We start from the raw sequence: 18,469 nt of genomic DNA on the forward strand, positions 1-18,469 counted from the left end.
CAAATTTTTAAGAAGTAGTCTTAAACTCCTAACTCTGGGAAACGAACTAGGGGTGATGGAAGGGGAGGAGGGCGGGGGGTGGGGGTGAATGGGTGACGGGCACTGAGGGGGGCACTTGACGGGATGAGCATTGGGTGTTATTCTGTATGTTGGTAAACTGAACACCAATAAAAAATAAATTTATTATTAAAAAAAAAGAAGTAGTCTTAAACTCGACCATACTAATAATTACTTAACATGTAAATGAATTAAACCATTAAAAGCAAAAATTTACAGGTTGGATAAAAAAGCAAGACACCACTATTCACTATCTACAAGAGACCTACTTTAAATAGAACGGTTAAAAGTAAAAGAATGGAAAAAATATACCATTCAAGTAGAGATAAGAAGACTGGTGTAGCTGTATTAATGTAAAAACAATGTAGACTTCATGAAACAGTAGTACAAGAGATAAACAACATTTCATAGTGTTAAAAAGGGCAGGCAATTAATCAATAAGATAAAGCTTCAAAATATCTGTAGCAAAAACTAACCAGGAGTAAAGAAATAAAAGGTAAGTCAACAATCATGATAGAAGATTTTAACATTCTTCTCTCTGTAACTGATAGAACGAGTAGACCGAAAAAAAAAAAAAAAGAAAAAGAAAAAGAAAAAGAAAACGAAACCAATAAAATAAACATTTTTACAATACTATCAACCAACTTCACCTAACATTTACAGAATACTACACGGAACAACTGTAGATAGAATTTAATTTCTTTTAAATACACATAAATGGTCACCAAGATAGACAATATGTTAGGACATAAAATGTCTCAATAACTTTGAAAGATCTACGTCTTGGCTCAGGGAGTGATCCCAGGATCCTGGGATCAGGTCCCACGTTGGGCTCCCTGCATGGAGCCTGCTTCTCCCTCTGCCTATGTCTCTCTGTGTCTCTCATGAATGAATAAATAAATACTCCAAGGGAAAAAAAAAGATTTACGTCTTACAGTTGTTTTTTTTTTTTTTTTACTACAATGGAATAAGCTATCCAGAAAATCCCCATGTATCTTTAATACATTTCTAAGCAAACCAAAAGAAATCAGAAGAAAAATTTTTAAATATTTTAATAGAATGTTAATTAAAACAATTTATTTGAGGTAGCAACATATGCTTAGCGAGAAAATTATACCTTTAAAAAAAGCAGAGACAAACAATAAATAAAATTAACAAAGCCAAAAGTTATTTGGTAAGCCCTCAATAATAGCAAGCAAGAAAAAGAATACACATTACAAATAGAAACAAAAGAGGTCTGGGACATTGCTCAGGCCCCAAAAACATTAAAAGGGTTTGGGGAATACTGTGAACAAACATATACTAAAAATGTACCAATTAGATGAAACAGAAAATTTTCTTCAAACAATTTACCAAAATGGATTCATGAAGAAATATAGTGCTTGCTTTGGCAGCACATATACTAAAATTGGATTCATGAAGAAATATAAAATTTGAATTGCCCTGTATCAAGACACTGAATCCCTAATCAAAAACCTTCTCATAAAGAAAGCTCTAAGCACAGATGGATTCACTGAATTCTGTCAAATGTTTAAAGAAGAACTAATACTAATTTTACAAAACGTCTTTCAGAAAATTAGATGGAACACTTTACACATTTGAGGCCAGTTTTACCTTGATACTAAAATCAGATAAAGATATGAGAAAACCATCACCAATATTCCTCATAAACATAAAAAAGTCCTCAAAATATTAGCAAATCAAGTCCAGAAATACACATAAAGATGACCAAGTACAGCATATCCTCAGAATGCAAGATAAGTTTAACATCTGAAAGTCAACATAATTTACCACATTAAGAGAAAAAAGGAGAAAACCCACACAATCATTTTAATAGATACAGAAAATGCATTTGACAAAATTCATCATCCAAAACGATTAAAATACCCAGCAGACTAGGAATAGAAAAGATCTTAATTTTGATAATGGGCATCTGTAAAAAGCTCACAGATCTAACATATAAATGGTGAGCAACTAACATCATCTTCCTAAGATCAAGAATAAGGCAAGGATGCCATCTCTCATTTAATAGTGAAATTAAACTTCTACTCAATATTGTACTGGAGGTCCTACCTAGCACAGTAAGGGGAAAAAATGACAAGTTAATTAGGAATTGAAAGAAAAGTTAAAACTACCTACCTGTAAGCAATAGGATAGTCTACACAGAAAATCTTAAGGAATACACAAAAAATACTAAGATTTAATCACTGAATTTAGCAAGATAATGGGATACAATCAATATACAAGAGTTGATTGTATTTCAACTAGCAACAGTTGGAAATGATATTTTTAAAAACACCAATATCATTAAGCAACATTATCATAAAATAGTTTGGAATATAAGCTTCACAAATATTGTACAAGACTAATATGATAAAATAGTGTTGAGAGAAATTAAAGATCTAAATAAACAGGAAATAAAAGGTTTATAGGTAGGAATAGTCAATGTTGTTAAATCATTCTTCCCAAAGTGGTATCTGGACTTAATGCAATTCTCATCAAAATCAGAGCAGACTTTCATGTAGAGATTAACAAGCTGATTCTAAAATTTATGAAGAATTGCAAATGACTTCAAAGAGCAAAACAATTTTGAAAAAGAACAAAACTGTCCAATTCAAAATTTGCTTTAAAAGCTACAGCAATACAAAAACACTTTACTACTGAATAGATCAACAGAACAGAAAAGTATAAAAATAAAGATTTATGTTCAACTAATGTCTTTTTACAAAAATGCCAAAGTGATATAAGGGAAAGTACTCTCTGCAATAAACAGTACTTTAACATATGGTTGAAAACATGAACCTCAACCCTTATACAAAATCGCTCAAAATAGATTACAGATCTAAATACAATGACTAAAACTATAAAAATACTGAAAAGACAAAATCTTGGTAAACTTAGGGTAGGCAAAGAACTATTAGAACACAAAAATTAGGGGGATCCCTGGGTGGCTCAGCGGTTTAGCGCCTGCCTTCGGCCCAGGGTGTGATCCTGGAGTCCCGGGGTCAAGTCCCACATCGGGCTTCCTGCATGGAGCCCACTTCTCCCTCTGCCTGTGTCTCTCATGAATAAATAAATAAAATATTTAAACACACACACACACACACACACACACACACACACACACACACAGGAGGATCCCTGGGTAGCTCAGAGGTTCAGCGCCTGCCTTTGGCCCAGGGCGTGATCCTGGGGGTTCAGGATCAAGTCCCACATCTGGCTACCTGCATGGAGCCTGCTTCTTCCTCTGCCTGTGTCTCTGCTGCCTGCCTGCCTGCCTGCCTGTCTCTCTCTCTCTCTCTCTCTCACATGAATGAATTAAACAAAGCTTTCAAAACAAAACACAAAAATTACTAAGTATAAAAGAAAAAATGGATACATCAGGCAATCAAAATTTAAAACTTCAGCTCTTCAAAAGACACCATTAAGGAAATGAATGGGCAAGCTATAGGAGTTAAATATGTATAAAACTGTATCTAACAAAGTACCAGGATATAAAACGTATATAAAGAATATTTACTTATCAATAATGTAACCAATTACTTAACTTTAAAAATCTGCAAAAGACAAACTGAAATTATGCCAAAAAGCTATAATAGCTAATAAGCACAAGAAAAGACTCTCATCGTTATTCATCAGGGAAATGAAAATTAAAACCATGAGACTCCCCTTTGCACATCCTAGAATGACTAAAATTGAAGACTAACGACACCCAAACTGGCAAAGATATGAACCAACTGGAACTCTCATACATCACTGGAGGGAATGCAAAACAGTACAACCAGTATAAATATACATTTATGACACAAAGAAGAAATTCCAATTTTTAGTATTTACCCAAGGAAATGATAACATACTACATAAACACTTGTCTACAAATATTTATAACAGTTTTATTCCTAATAGCCACAAATTGAAAACAGTATGATTTCCATTAACAAGGTGAATATTGTATATAGAACTGTTTTATATAAAACTAGTAGACAATATGGATCAATCTTAAATACTATTAATTCTCTGACATTGTATCTTGTACTCACAAGGTGATTTACACTTCTCACCAAGAACCCAAAGCAATCAAATCCCAAAATCGACAGTTACATTTTACAGACTGCCAGTTAGTAAAGAAGTCTAAAAAAAATTGATGGGTTCTTATTTTTCACTCTTCCCTGGATAAATAATGTGACCCTTTTCAAGGGTATGCTCAATACTCTTTTAAAAACAGCTTAGAGTTTGCTACTCTTTTGCTGAATACACTACAAAATATTGTACAATGTTGTACCATTTCTCCAAGATCAGTTTGTTTTCTGACTTCAGGTACCTATAATGTACCTAAAGAAAATCTGTTTTCTAAGTCCTTCCCTCTTTCCTGGATATAACTGCACACTAAGAAAATGGCAGTCATACCTGAGGTAGCTCATCCAACTTTAGCATGTGGTCACTCATCCTCATTCCTTCCAACTGGCAGGCAGCCTTATCAAAGGACAGTTTTGACCCATGTTCTCAATGGGGTCTTGGTAGTTACTGTAATTGTATCTGAGCATTTATAAATTATAATACATTCTTTTTCATTATAAATTAGCTTTATTTCGTTTGCATAAAAACATATTTTAGAAGGTTTATTTTCTATTAATTCCAATTAGGGTAACAGAGAACACCAAAAATGGTTTATAGAAATATCAGGTTTGATAATGCTGAAAACTATTATTCTATACCCTGAATTTTGGTCTTAATTTCCCAAGGAATCCTCCTATGATCAATTTTGTTTTGGAATATAACATGGCTTGAGCTAATGAAACACTAGAATTTAATATTATACTCTAGAATTCTAAAACTATGCCAAGTTGGGCTCTCTGGAGGGCTAGGCCTAGAAATCTAATTTTTTTTTTTTTAAGATTTTATTTCTTTGAGAGAGAGAATGAGCAGGGAGGAGAGGCAGAGGGAGAGGGAAAGTAGGCTCCCTGCTGAGAGCCTTTGGGGCTTAGATCCTGGGATCCCAGGATTGTGAGATAATGACCTGAGCCGAAGGTAGACAACACTTAACCAAATGAGCCATCCAAATACCCCTAAAAGTCTAATAAGTATACCAGTGCCTCTAGTAGAGCTAAAATTTGAAAACCACTATCTAAAAGGGACAAGTATAACTGCAATATGATTGTGGCCTCAACAAAACTTGTTTTGTTTGGCCTAAAGAATGGGCCTCTGTGTGTGTGTGTGTGTGTGTGTGTGTGTGTGTGTGTTTTAATTTACTTGCCATTATCTAATACTAGAGAAAGCTCACACAAAAATCCGGGCTTCAGACTTCTCGTTAAAAGAAATACAATATATATATATTCTTCAATATATAGGATATGTATATTAATTATATTATATTATATTATATTATATTATATTATATTATATTATATTATATTATATTATATATCCTTCAATACTGGCCCTCTCTGAGGGCACCTGGGTGGCTCAGCGATTGAGCATCTGCCTTTGGCTCAAGTCATGATCCAGGTCCTGGGATAGAGTCCCACATCCAGCTCCCTGCAGGGAGCCTGCTTCTCCCTCTGCCTGTGTCTCTGCCTCTCTGTTTCTCTCATGAATAAATAAATAAAATCTTTAAAAAAAATAAATACTGGCCCTCTCTTCTCTTACATGACAATCTGCAAGAGCTGAGTTTGCTGCCCACCTCCCTTTCACTCCTCACCTTTCCTTATTATTTTACCCCCAAGCTCATAGTTCTCCAACTCAGATAACTAGCTTAGCTCCTGTAGGTATTATATAGTTTGATCCATGATGACTGTACCCACAAGTTCATTAGGAGAATGAAGAACAGAGATGATGAAATGAACCCTATTTATTTATGAAATGTGCTGGCTAAAGTTTTATCTCAGCTAGTATTAGAGTAAGTTCACAAGGAGAGAGAGGAAGAACATATTCAAGTTAATAAGATTCAGGATAGGTAGTATTTTTAATTTATAGAAAATGACCCTCTTTTTTAACAGTGTATTTAAAGAATCATTTGTTAGAGACTCTTTCTCAGTATAAAAACAAAACCATTACCTTACAATTTATATGCTTTCTTGAATTCTTGCTGGTAATACAAACACCAAGATAAAATATATTTAGACTAGAATCGCATAGAACATTTTGAGAAATCTGGAACTTAAAACCTGTCTCAGAGTTTACTTTCGGTGCTTTTATTCCCCTGTTCTCATTCATTCAGGTCTGGACGTCATGGCCAGGCACACGATAAACCTTAACTCTAGATTTACGCAAAATTCAGATCCCGATTGGCTACTAGCCTATTTAACCAATTAAAATGCAAATAAAAGAGACCTTAGACTGTGTCTAAACATTAAGAACTAAGATTTGTTTCACCTGTACTGAATTTCCAACAGGTGGGCCACATGAGAGAAAACAAGAGTGAAAGATCTGAGACTTCAGCCTATTTGCAAGCTAGCTTACCATGGTAGAAGGCAGACTCATGGGTGAGAGACCAGGGAGGTTTATTAGCTACTCACAATAATAACGTAGGCCAAAGCTAACATAAACCGAAGCATCAACATTTTTGCTCTCCTTCCCGGAACCCCAGTTCCCACCAGGCAAGGTCAAAGGGCCAGCTGACACCTGCACAGGCAATGGATTGTGTTACACCAGAAGAAACCTAAGCTTAGAGCACCCCAATCTTGTATCGTGGGTACGAAGCATGCCTGTCTTTAACTCCAGTGGACATCACACTGGACCACACGCATGCCTGCTCTCTGCTCTGGTGGAAGATACTATCTCTATCTTCCAAGGCTCATCCTTATACAAACATCTTTCAAAAACAGAAACAAAGGGCTGTCACAGTACCTCCCTGGCACGACCTGCAGAAACTGAGAGACCGCTGGAAAACTGGCTCCCCAGGCCAGATACTGTTCCAAACACAGAATCAAATGAAGAGTCTAACACTACTGTCTATTTATAGCACCAATTTCATATACCCCTTAACATAGGCTCAATTACTTAATCAGCATTTTATCTCAAACTTAATCAACCAGACCCTCTGAAAGCATACATCAAAAACGAATCACTCCCGTTTCTAATTACCTTCTACTTTTAAAAAGGAGGCGCTCCCGTACTGGCAAAGTCACAATTTACAGTCCTCATTCTCCTAGGATGATTACTGCGCTTACTTTGACTGACTTTTTAAAGGTCTCAAACCTGTTAACGCTAGCAATGGGAACTACCTGTCAAAAGTCTCATTACCCAGGAACAAATGCACCACCGAAGAGAACAGCAACTTCCACATTACCCACTGTCGTCTACAAAATACAAGAAAATCCTGCGGGCCGCCCCCCCCCCCAGAAAAATCACTCCCTTCTATTTCTCTTTACCCTTTACCGTTGCGAAAGAAAACCTTCCAATGCAAACACACACACACACACACACACACACACACACACAAAATACCGTCTCTCTCGGTCCCTTTGTCCCGAGCAGAAGGGAGAGACATCGGGGGGGGGGGGGGACGCGTTAAAGAACCCGAAACACACGTGCAGGACAGAAAACAGCATCCGGATCTGCCACGCGTCTCCCCGAAGAAAAGTCCCCGTCGCTTCGTCCTCACCCACCGCCCACCGCCCACCACCCCCGGCTCAAATAACGCGGGTCCGAACCGGGTGCTTAGGGCCCTAGGGACCGGGACAAAGCTCCGGGGGAGGCAGAGGGCAGAGCAGTTAACCGGATGCCGCGGGCCAAGCAGCCGCGAGCTACACAGCGCAGCCCGCTCCAGCCGAGGTTTTCCAAAGTGCGGGGCGCGCTCCTCCAGCCCCGGAGGAGAATGCGGAGCCGCCGCCGCCAAGTCCTCGGCGCCCGGGGAAGTTGCTCGCGGGGCGCGCGGCCGGCCGCACCGCGCGCGGGCCCTCCCTGTCGCCGCCGCCGACGCGGACCCTCCTCCTCGCCCCTCCCCCGCCGCGCACCCCCGGCGGCGGCGACGTGACAGCGGGTCGCGCCGCACCAGGGCGCTCGCCTCCTCCCCCCGGAGGGGGGGCCGCTCCTCGGGCTCCTCAGGCTCCCCTCCCCCCCCCGCGCGCCCACCTTGGCCGCCTCTCACCTTGGGTGGCGAACGGCGAAGAGCCGCTGACCGGCGAGCCGGGGCGGGGACGGGCGGCGGGGTCTCGGCCGAGCCCAGCATGGGCGCGGGCAGCATGAGGTAGCGCTGGCAGGAGGAGTGCAGGCAGGGCAGCAGCGTGGGCGCCCGGCTCTGGATGTTCCTCGCACCGGGAAGGCTGCGCCCCGTCCGCTTCGCCAACCGCCTCGGCGCTCGTCGAAGGCGCCCAGCCCGCCCCCGCCTCCCCGCCGTTCTCTCCGGCCCCCCCACCCCGCCAGCGCCGGCCCCCCTCAGGCCCCGCCCCCGCCCTCCCTCCCCCAGCAACTGAGGCGACGGCGAGGAGCGCGCCGCCCAATAGCCGCCGCGCCAGGCCAGGGGGCGGGGCCTGCCCAAGCCCGCGACGCTCCGCCGGCCACGGCGGGAGGCTGGGAGGTGGGAAGGCGCTTGCCCAGCCCCGCCCCCTCCCCAGCCGCGGCCTCTGATTGGGCCTTGCTGTGCGTTGCGCTCCTCTAGGAAGATTAAGGGATCACACAGCGCGGTTAATTAAGTAACGTGCATCAAAATCCTAGAGAAGGGCAGCCCTGGTGGCGCAGCGGTTTAGCGCCGCCTGCCGCCCAGGGTGTGATCCTGGAGACCCCGGATCGAGTCCCACGTCGGGCTCCCTGCATGGAGCCTGCTTCTCCCTCTGCCTCTCTCTCTCTCTGTCTCCCATGAATAAATAAATAAAACCTTAAAAAAAAAATCCTAGAGGAGAACACAGGCAACACCCTTTTTGAACTTGGCCACAGTAACTTCTTGCAAGATACATCCACGAAGGCAAAAGAAACAAGAGCAAAAATGAACTATTGGGACTTCATCAAGATAAGAAGCTTTTGCACAGCAAAGGACAAACAAAACTCAAAGACAACCTACAGAATGGGAGAAGATATTTGCAAAGGACGTATCAGATAAAGGGCTAGTTTCCAAGATCTATAAAGAACTTCTTAAACTCAACACCAAAGAAACAAACAATCCAATCATGAAATGGGCAAAAGACATGAAGAGAAATCTCACAGAGGAAGACATAGACATGGCCAACACGCACATGAGAAAATGCTCGGCATCACTTGCCATCAGGGAAATACAAATCAAAACCACAATGAGATACCACCTCACACCAGTGAGAATGGGGAAAATTAACAAGGCAGGAAACAACAAATGTTGGAGAAGATGCGGAGAAAAGGGAACCCTCTTACACTGTTGGTGGGAATGTGAACTGGTGCAGCCACTCTGGAAAACTGTGTGGAGGTTCCTCAAAGAGTTAAAAATAGACCTGCCCTATGACCAGCAATTGTACTGTTGGAGATTTACCCCAAAGATACAGATGCAATGAAACGCCGGGATATCCACAATGGCCAAACTGTGGAAGGAGCCTCGGTGCCCATCGAAAGACGAATGGATAAAGAAGATGTGGTTTATGTATACAATGGAATATTACATTAGAAACGACAAATACCCACCATTTCCTTTGGCATGGATGGAACTGGAGGGTATTATGCTGAGTGAAGTAAGTCAATCGGAGAAGGACAAACAGGGTATGTTCTCATTCATTTGGGGAATATAAATAATAGTGAAAGGGAATCTAAGGGAAGGGAGAAGAAATGTGTGGGAAATATCAGAAAGGGAGACAGAACATAAAGACTCCTAACTCTGGGAAACAAACTAGGGGTGGTGGAAGGGGAGGAGGGCGGGGGGTGGGGGTGAATGGGTGACGGGCACTGAGGGGGGCACTTGACAGGATGAGCACTGGGTGTTATTCTGTATGTTGGTAAATTGAACACCAATAAAAATTAATTTTTTTATGATAGTCACAGAGAGAGAGAAAGAGAGAGGCAGAGACCAGGCAGAGGGAGAAGCAGGCTCCATGCCCCGGAAGCCAGACGTGGGATTCGATCCTGGGTCTCCAGGATCGCGCACTGGACCAAAGGCAGGCGCTAAACCGCTGCGCCACCCAGAGACCCCAAAAAATAAATTTATTAAAAAAAAAAAGTCTGGGCATCAGGTTAGAAATCAAAGTGTCCACACCAAAACACTAACCACTAGGACATACTGGTTATTAGGAAAAGCTAGAAGCATATTATAGGAATCGAAAGGCAACAATAGAGATGTTGCCAGAAGAATTTATACCATTATCAGGGTCAGATAATTGGTTAAACATAGTCTTTTACTCAGTGGTGATGATTTTCTGGCTATTTTTTTAGTTTTTTCCTAGCTTATTCATTCAACAAATATTTATTGAATACTTCATACACATTAGGCACTAGGCAGTGGCTATACAGTTGTGATGAAATGTTGAAAGTGTACTATTGGAGCTTGCTTTTCATTTTGTGCAAGTATGGGACTTGCCACTCAGCAGAAAAGGCTGGTGATGGATTTGAGCCCCGAGGATGGAGTAGGTGTGCCAAATCTGCTACTTCTCTGGTCTAGACCATACCATTTCTTGCCTGATGGCCACTGTATCAGGGCCACTGTTGCTGGGCCCTCTAACTAGAATAATTTATTCAACCATTGAGTCAAGCCCCATTATTTCTCTACTCAAAACCCTCCTTACATTGGTCCCATGTGGTCTTATATAAATTTAGAACTCTTTCACCTTTCTGATTTCATCGGCTGCTTTTGCTTCAGTGGTAGCAGTTTCTTGGCTGCACATCAGATCCCATCATTTTCTTGCTCACAGCTTTCAATAACTTACTATGATACACTGGATGAGTCAGCCTCGGTTGCCATAACAAAGTACCATAGACTGGGTGGTTAAACAACAGAAATTTATTTTCTCACAGTTCTGGAGGCTAGAATTCCCAGATCAAGGTGCTGGCTGATCCAGTTCCTGGCCAGAGCTCTCCTGGCTTGCAGATTGCTGCCTTCACACCAAATCCTCACATGGCCTTTCCTCTGTAATGTGAGGAGGGAAATGGAGAGGAAGAGATCTCTTTTCATTCTCAGAAGACCAGCAGTCCTAGTAGATTAGGGTCCTACCCTTGGACCTCATTCACCCTTACTTACCTCCTAATGACTCTATCTCTAAATATAGTCACACTGAGAACTAGAATTTCAACATACGAATTTGGAGGGGGACACAATTCGTCCATAATATGTGCAGAATAAAATCAAGCCTAGAAGCCTGGAAGCCTTGCACAATCTGATTCCTGCTTGCATCTCCAATCTGATCTCTTACCTCTCCCTCACTGTTACTTCCCGGTAGGTACACAGGGGCAATTCATGGCACATGCCAGAAACCTCACCAAGAAATTGTATCTGCATCAATTCAATTTAGATCTTCCCCGGAAGGAGCTCTCCATTCAGTGATAGCATCTGACATCTCCAATCATACTTGAAGGTCAACCTGTCCTCAGATACAGACAGAACCTATTACGGAATTGTGGTGCTTTCTGTCCTTGGCAGCTATTGCTGCTAAATGTACAACTGAGCCAGAGAATGCCTAGCCAACAGAAGGGTCTCACCCTTCTGAAATGAGAAATAATTTCAACAGTGCCCTATATTCCAGTAGGGATTACATATCAAGAACTATAAAAATATCCATGTACTCTGACCCACTTTGGTAATTCCACAACTGGAGTTTTGTCTCAGAAAAGTAACTTAAAATAAGAAAAAATGACTATATGTATGAAGAGGTTGATAGCACATAATTTGAAACTGCCAAAAATAAAAAAGTGTTAAGCTAGAAATACCCTAAATTTTAAGGAATAGAGAAATGCATATGAATTATAAAATATCAATATGCTGGAATATTTTAGTCATTAAAACAAAAAATATGGTTGTCATGGAAAACATTTTGTATTGTTTTTTAAAAGATTTTATTTATTTATTCATGAGAGACACACAGAGAGAGGCAGAGACATAAGCAGAGGGAGAAGCAGACTCCTTGCAGGAGCCTGATGCCAGACTTGATCCTAGGATCCTGGGATCCCTACCTGAGCCAAAGGCAGATGCTCAACCACTGAGCCACCCAGGCATCTCAGAAAACACTTTTGAAACAAGTTTAGGTAAATAAGAAAATTAGAACTCAAAATCAATGTACATTATAATTCAACTGTATAAAAACTTTGTATAGGGATCCCTGGGTGGCGCAACGGTTTGGCGCCTGCCTTTGGCCCAGGGCGTGATCCTGGAGACCCGGGATCGAATCCCACGTCGGGCTCCCAGCGCATGGAGTCTGCTTCTCCCTCTGCCTGTGTCTCTGCCTCTCTCTCTCTGTGTGTGTGACTATCATAAATAAATAAAAAAAATTAAAAAAAAAACTTTGTATATGTTCATAATGACAATAACTGGTACTAGCTGCACATTGTTGAGTGCTTCTTTCCCAGATACTATTCTAAGCACTTACCTCATCTTTTATCCTTACAAAAATCTTTCAAAATAAACATTATTGTCTTGAAATAACAAGAGGCTCAGAGAGCTGAGGTTAATTTAATAAGCAAGTGGGAGAACAGATTTTGAATCCAGATTTGTCTGATTTAAAATCTTATGCATTTTCCCTTCCCAAAGGTACTTTTCCAAAGTTGGAAAGGACAAACAAGGAAAAAACAAGAACACAAAAAGTCTAGGTGTCATATAAAGGTAGCATGATTATAAGACAAAATCTTATTTTTGTATTTTATTATATTTTTATTACATTTTGAAACTGAATCAATACTTCTTGTAAAAGGAACCCACTATGCAGTCTGGCTCCTCACACAAAACAGTAAGAGTGATATCTATGAATTGCCTGAAACATGCCAAGTTCAATGTGTGTCTTCCTCAACTCCATTTACATTTGAATTAGCATACCAACCAGTGAGCAAGAGCAATAAATTATAGGTGTTATTGTAGGAGTACAAACCCTCTTCTGAAGGCAAACCAGACTGTAGTTCTAAGTTCTGTTATGCAAGCTTCCAATAGAGATAGTCTCTGAGGATCTTTTCCTACATTCCAAGCCAAAAGAAGGAAGGATTACTAACTCACCTTAAGGCCAATAGAAGAGAGCTTCAGCAATATAATTTCAAAAGATTGGGGGTCTTTACAAGAAGGGGAAAAGGTCATTTCCCTCCCTTGCTGGTTGACTAATGAACTGCAAAAACTCATTAGATTCAGCATGAATGAAGCCTGGTGTATAGATTGGCGAGAAGGTTCTTGGGAGAGCTTGATATGTGTGTACTGGAACCTGGGAGCATCCATGAGCCTAGAAACTAGTGCTTCCTTCTCTCCTAAAGTAGAAGGCAATGGGGAGCTGCCTACATATCCACCACCTTGCATTCAAGTTTACATGTGTTAAGTGGTTAAATGGATGTCAAAGAGTGATAACTGGGTTTGTGGTGACCTTATAAGTAGGCTGTCCCAAAAGGAAGCCTGCTAGCATGAGGGGATCTCAGCAAAAGGAGACTGTGAGTTCCTCCACCATGGGCAGTTGCTGAGGGGGGATGGTGTTTTAAGAGTAGAGGCAGACAGTATGTTGCCCAGGTTAGGGTCTGAGTAGAGCCTCTTAAATAACTCATAACCTGAGTCCTAACAAGAGAACCAGTCTTTGGGATGCACTGGCAGCCAAATTGCAATAGCACCAATTAGGTAAGTAATTAGTCCCATCATCTCTGATTCTTCTTCATCTAATTTGACCCTAAAGAAGCCAGAAGCAGCAAATAAATAAAGTGGATGTTTGACTGGCTCAGTCTAGATATTGGTTGGGGCTGCAGTCATCTGAAGGCTTGACTGGGGCTGGAGAATCTGCTACTTAGGTGACTCATTCATGTGCCTGGTGAGTTGGTGCTGGGTGTTGGCAGGAGGCCTCAGTTCTTCACTACATGGAACTCTCCATTGAGTGTGTTTAAGACATGATTGCTGGGGCAGCCCGGGTGGCTCAGCAGTCTAGTGCCTGCCTTTGGCCCAGAGCATAATCCTAGAGACCCAGGATCGAGTCCCATGTCGGGCTCCCTGCATGGAGCCTGCTTTTCCCTCTGCCTCTGTGTGTGTGTGTGTGTGTGTGTGTGTGTGTGTGTGTGTGTCTTTCATGAATGGATGAATAAAATCCTTTAAAAAAAAAAAAAAAGAAGACATGATTGCTGGCATCCTGAGAGCAAGCAAGTCAAGAGCACATGTCAAAAGCCAAAATATATTTTATACCCTAGCCTTGAAAGTCATATGCCATCATTTCTGCAATACCCTTATACAAGTCAGAGGTATTTTGTGTGGGTGGGGATGGCACAAGAGTGTGAATAGCAGGAGGTGAGAATCACTGAAGGGAGAGGTAATGAGATGCCTGGATGGCTCAGCAGTTGGGCACCTGCCTTTGGCTCAGGTCGTGATCCTGGGTTCCTGGAATTGAGTCCCACATCAGGTTCCCTGCATGGAGCCTACTTCTCCCTCTGCCTCTCTGTGTCTCTCATGAATAAATAAATAATTTCTTAAAAAAAAAAAAAAAGAAGGGAGAGATAGTGTTAGGACAGAGCTAAAGTTGGAAGAGGAGAGAGGCTTTGAATGGGACATATGATTGAATATGTAACTTAGACCACACTGGACTTCTTCATATCTGAAAGTGAACAGACTTAATGTAAATAGATTTTATAGCTGGAAAAATTATGGGAAGGATTGAAACTAGTGTTAGGTCATTTTCTAAGGCTATAAGTACTGGCACTTTGACATTTGCCACCTGAATATGTGTGGAATCTCCTTTAGATATCACAGTAACTTTATTTAACATATAAATGACATTGTAATGCTGTATAATATTTGCTACCACATTATGCAATTTAACTATTAATGTGTTACACTTCAAAGTGTTTCTAAGCTTCACATGCAATATGACTACAGTTCTCTGTAAACAGTTCAGCACCTGTAAATGGAAAGAGAATATGGACTCCTGTTGTGTGGATTGGGACCTTTATGGAGACTTCTCTGTTATGTGATTATTGCCTGGATGGGCAGTGTCAGGTGTTAGGATGAGAAGACTCTATGAGCACTGAGAACTAGTCAGTGAAAGGAAGGATCATCCCAAAGCCAAGAGTTACCAGCAAAGTAGGAAGTTAAGAGTTCAATGGCCAAGCCTTGTAGGTTGTCACCCTTGGGTCTAGATGATTCCTTAGGTCCCAGCTCATTTTTGTGGTTATACCTCCATTGGAATCTTGATCCTCTTTTCTGCAAGCATCAGAAACATGTATACTCCCAGGAAATAACCTTTTGCATTATTGAACATTTAACATCTCTAACCAAAGAAGGAAGTTGGGATATTTGCCTTACATTTGTGTGACTATAGGAAATATGTCAGCAAATCTATTTGGCTCCACCTTAGAGGCCAATCAAGAGTCAACACTTCTCACCTTTCCTGGGCTCTTATTCTGGGTGAGCTACATTTTCCTGCATGGATTTCTGGGATGTGTCTGGTGGCTTCCCTTTTGGTCCCCAGAATCTCATCCCCACACAAAGCCAAAGGGATCCTTCTAAAACACATCCAGATCATGTCACCACCTTGCTCAAAACCCTCCAATGGCTTTCCTTCTTCCTTAGTAAAAATCCAATCTTTAAAATACCATTCTTTGATCCAGAAACTCCTTTTTAGGGTGTATACCCAAAAGATTTAAAAGGAAACACTCAAATATTTGTATAGCCATGTTCATAACAGCATTATTCACAATAGTCATAGGTCGGAGCAATAAAGTACCAATGGCAGATGAATGAATAAACAAAATGTGCTAATACACATAACAAAATATTATCCAGTCATAAAGAGGAGGGAAATTCTAACATATGCTACAGCGTGGATAAACTGAAGACATTATGCTAAGTGAAATAAACTGGTCAAAAAAGGAAAATAAATAAATAACTATTCTTTAGCCAGAAAAAAAAAATCCTTCTTACCAAGTACCTCACTAAACAAGCCTCTGTCAACAGCTTCCAAGAAGCCAACCAACTGTTGGCAGAAAATATTTTGTTAACATGTGGCTTATATGGTTGCAATGCCTCTCCAATGCTCAGGAATATTTAAAACTTGGAATTTGGGCAGAAAGCTGCTTGCATGACATTTTAATGCCCAACAAGCCCACTGAAGAGGCCTCGGCCCCTAACAATATAATGCAGCTTGACTTGGAACCTCTTTCTATAATTCTATCAAGTTACAGAATAATTTATAGAAAACTGATGAGGAGAGATGTTATACTTTGTGTTTACAGAAAAGATTACCCTAAAGGTTTGGATTTATTGCCTTGTAGTTCATTAATCAATTTTGTATCCAATTTGACAATCTTATTTTTAGAATTCCTTCTTTCACTTATTAATCCACTTTCTTATATCCTTCCAGAACCTGCATTGTCACCCAGCAGGTTCCCTCATTAATGAGTTGATTAAAACATTGACATGGGTTTACTATTTGTATGAAGGGTGTGTGTATATCATTTTTTCTAATACATAATTTTAATTTCATATTTATTCAAAAAGCTCTCTTGGATTTCTATAGGCATAGCTTTTTGTTATATACCACAAAAGGGATTATAACTGAAAGCAATTAGTTAAGGAATTTCTAAATCCTGTTTATATTCATAGGCTAATTCTTCTAACACATTTTCCAACTCAGAGTCATCAGTGTTTGTGTTTTTCCACAGGTAGTGGTGATGGTAACATTTCTCAAAATTATGCTCCTGAATTCAGACATCTCCTGAATATTGCAATTCAGCAAGTTCTGATGCTTGCATTTTTCGGTTTTGCATGTGTTCAGTAATTTTTCTTCATATATTATAGTAATGAAGTATAATACAGCTTTATTTACAAGATCTTTTCTTAGGCCTAATAAAACATTATATATTGCTTTGCATGACAAAGTGGAATTATGGCCATTTTATTTCTCCAAGAAACATACTTACTTCATTACACCAAATTTATGTCCTCTTCTTTCATTTTTGTGCTCTTCTCTAAATACATTAACTTTGTGTATCCAATTGCTTTATTGGAGTTTAATTAATATACACAAACCTGCATATATTTAAAGTGTACAATTTGGTAAGATTTGACATATATGTATGCCTATGAACTATCACCAGAATCAGGATCGTGGATGTATTTCTCATCCCTCCCAAAGTTTCTATGCTGTGTTTATCACATTTTGAACATTACATTTTAACACTAATATGAAGAAGCTTTCTATATAAATTGTAAATAAATACTGAGTAAACTGTAAAAGAAATTTCCTAGCTAGTCTTTTTTTAAAATTAGGTTAAAAAAATTAAATTAGATTAAGCCAACATATCATACATCATTAGTTTCAGATGTAGTGTTCAATAATTCACCAGTTGCACATAACACCCAGTGCTCATCACATCATGTGCCCTCCTTAATGCACATCACCCAGTTACCCCATCCCCCCACCCACCTCCCTTCCAGCAGCCCTCAGTTTCCCAGAGTTAAGAGTATCTCTGATTTCTTCCCATTCAGTTTTCCCTCCCTTCCCCTATGATCTTCTGTGCTGTTTCTTATATGCCACGTATGAGTAAAACCATATAATTGTTTTTCTCCAATTGACTTATTTCACTCAGCGTAACATGCTCCAGTTCCATCCATAATGATAGAGGATAAAATCTTATTAACTACTCTTCAACAAACCGAACTACTGTCAACTTTATGGAGAATCTTACATCTAAGTCAAGCCTCAAAAATAGTTCAAATAAGCAAAATTTAGGATCTTTTAAAATTAACCATTGAAATAAATTACGACTATAATTTGCTATATGAATTTTTCTTAATGCTACTCAAATGTGGTTTCAAGAACATAGCCACAAATTACACATTATTTCCATATTTTGCTTATTATGGACATTGCTGAGATAAATATTGGGGTGCATGTACCCCTTCAAATCACAATTTTTTCGTACTTTGGATAAAGACCTATAGCCCAGACTTTCATCAAGATAAAGAAGATGTGGTGTAGGTATATATGATGTTATGTATGTACACACACACACACGCACACACACGCACGCACACACACACACACACACACACTGGAATACTACTCAGTCATCAAAAGGAACGAAATCTTGCCATTTGCAACAACATGAATGGAACTCGAGGTACTCTGCTAAGTGAAATAAGTCAATAGGAGAAAGACAAACACCATATGATTTCACTCATATGTGGAATTTAAGAAACAAAACTGATGGACATGGGGAAGAGAAGGAAAAACACAATAAGATAAAAACAGAGCGGGAGGCAAACCATAAGAGACTCTTAATCATAGGAAACAAAGTGAGAGTCACTGGAGGGGAGGTGGGTGGTGGATGCGGTACCTGGGGGATGGGCATTAAGGAGGGC

At 40.3% G+C, this 18,469-nt stretch overlaps 1 protein-coding gene across 14 annotated transcripts in view; it reads right to left on the reverse strand.

Annotated features, from left to right (window-relative positions):
- The window catches only part of PGBD2 (piggyBac transposable element derived 2), a 111,637-nt gene that overhangs the window by 62,150 nt on the left and 31,018 nt on the right, over nucleotides 1-18,469 (reverse strand). Inside the window, exon 1 of one of the 14 annotated variants that reach the window (XR_008665642.1) lies at nucleotides 8,147-8,374. The exons of 10 other annotated variants lie outside the window; for them this stretch is intronic. The gene's annotated coding sequence lies outside the window, so the exon portion shown is untranslated. Of the gene's footprint in view, nucleotides 1-4,464; nucleotides 4,531-7,732; nucleotides 7,827-8,146; nucleotides 8,375-10,926; nucleotides 11,075-18,469 lie in introns of those variants that run through there. 3 more of the 14 variants (XR_008665648.1, XR_008665649.1, XR_008665651.1) reach the window with 3 other exon arrangements.

This window comes from Nyctereutes procyonoides, unplaced genomic scaffold (genome assembly GCF_905146905.1).
Source record: "Nyctereutes procyonoides isolate TBG_1078 unplaced genomic scaffold, NYPRO_anot_genome, whole genome shotgun sequence".
Taxonomy (NCBI): Eukaryota; Metazoa; Chordata; class Mammalia; order Carnivora; family Canidae; genus Nyctereutes; species Nyctereutes procyonoides.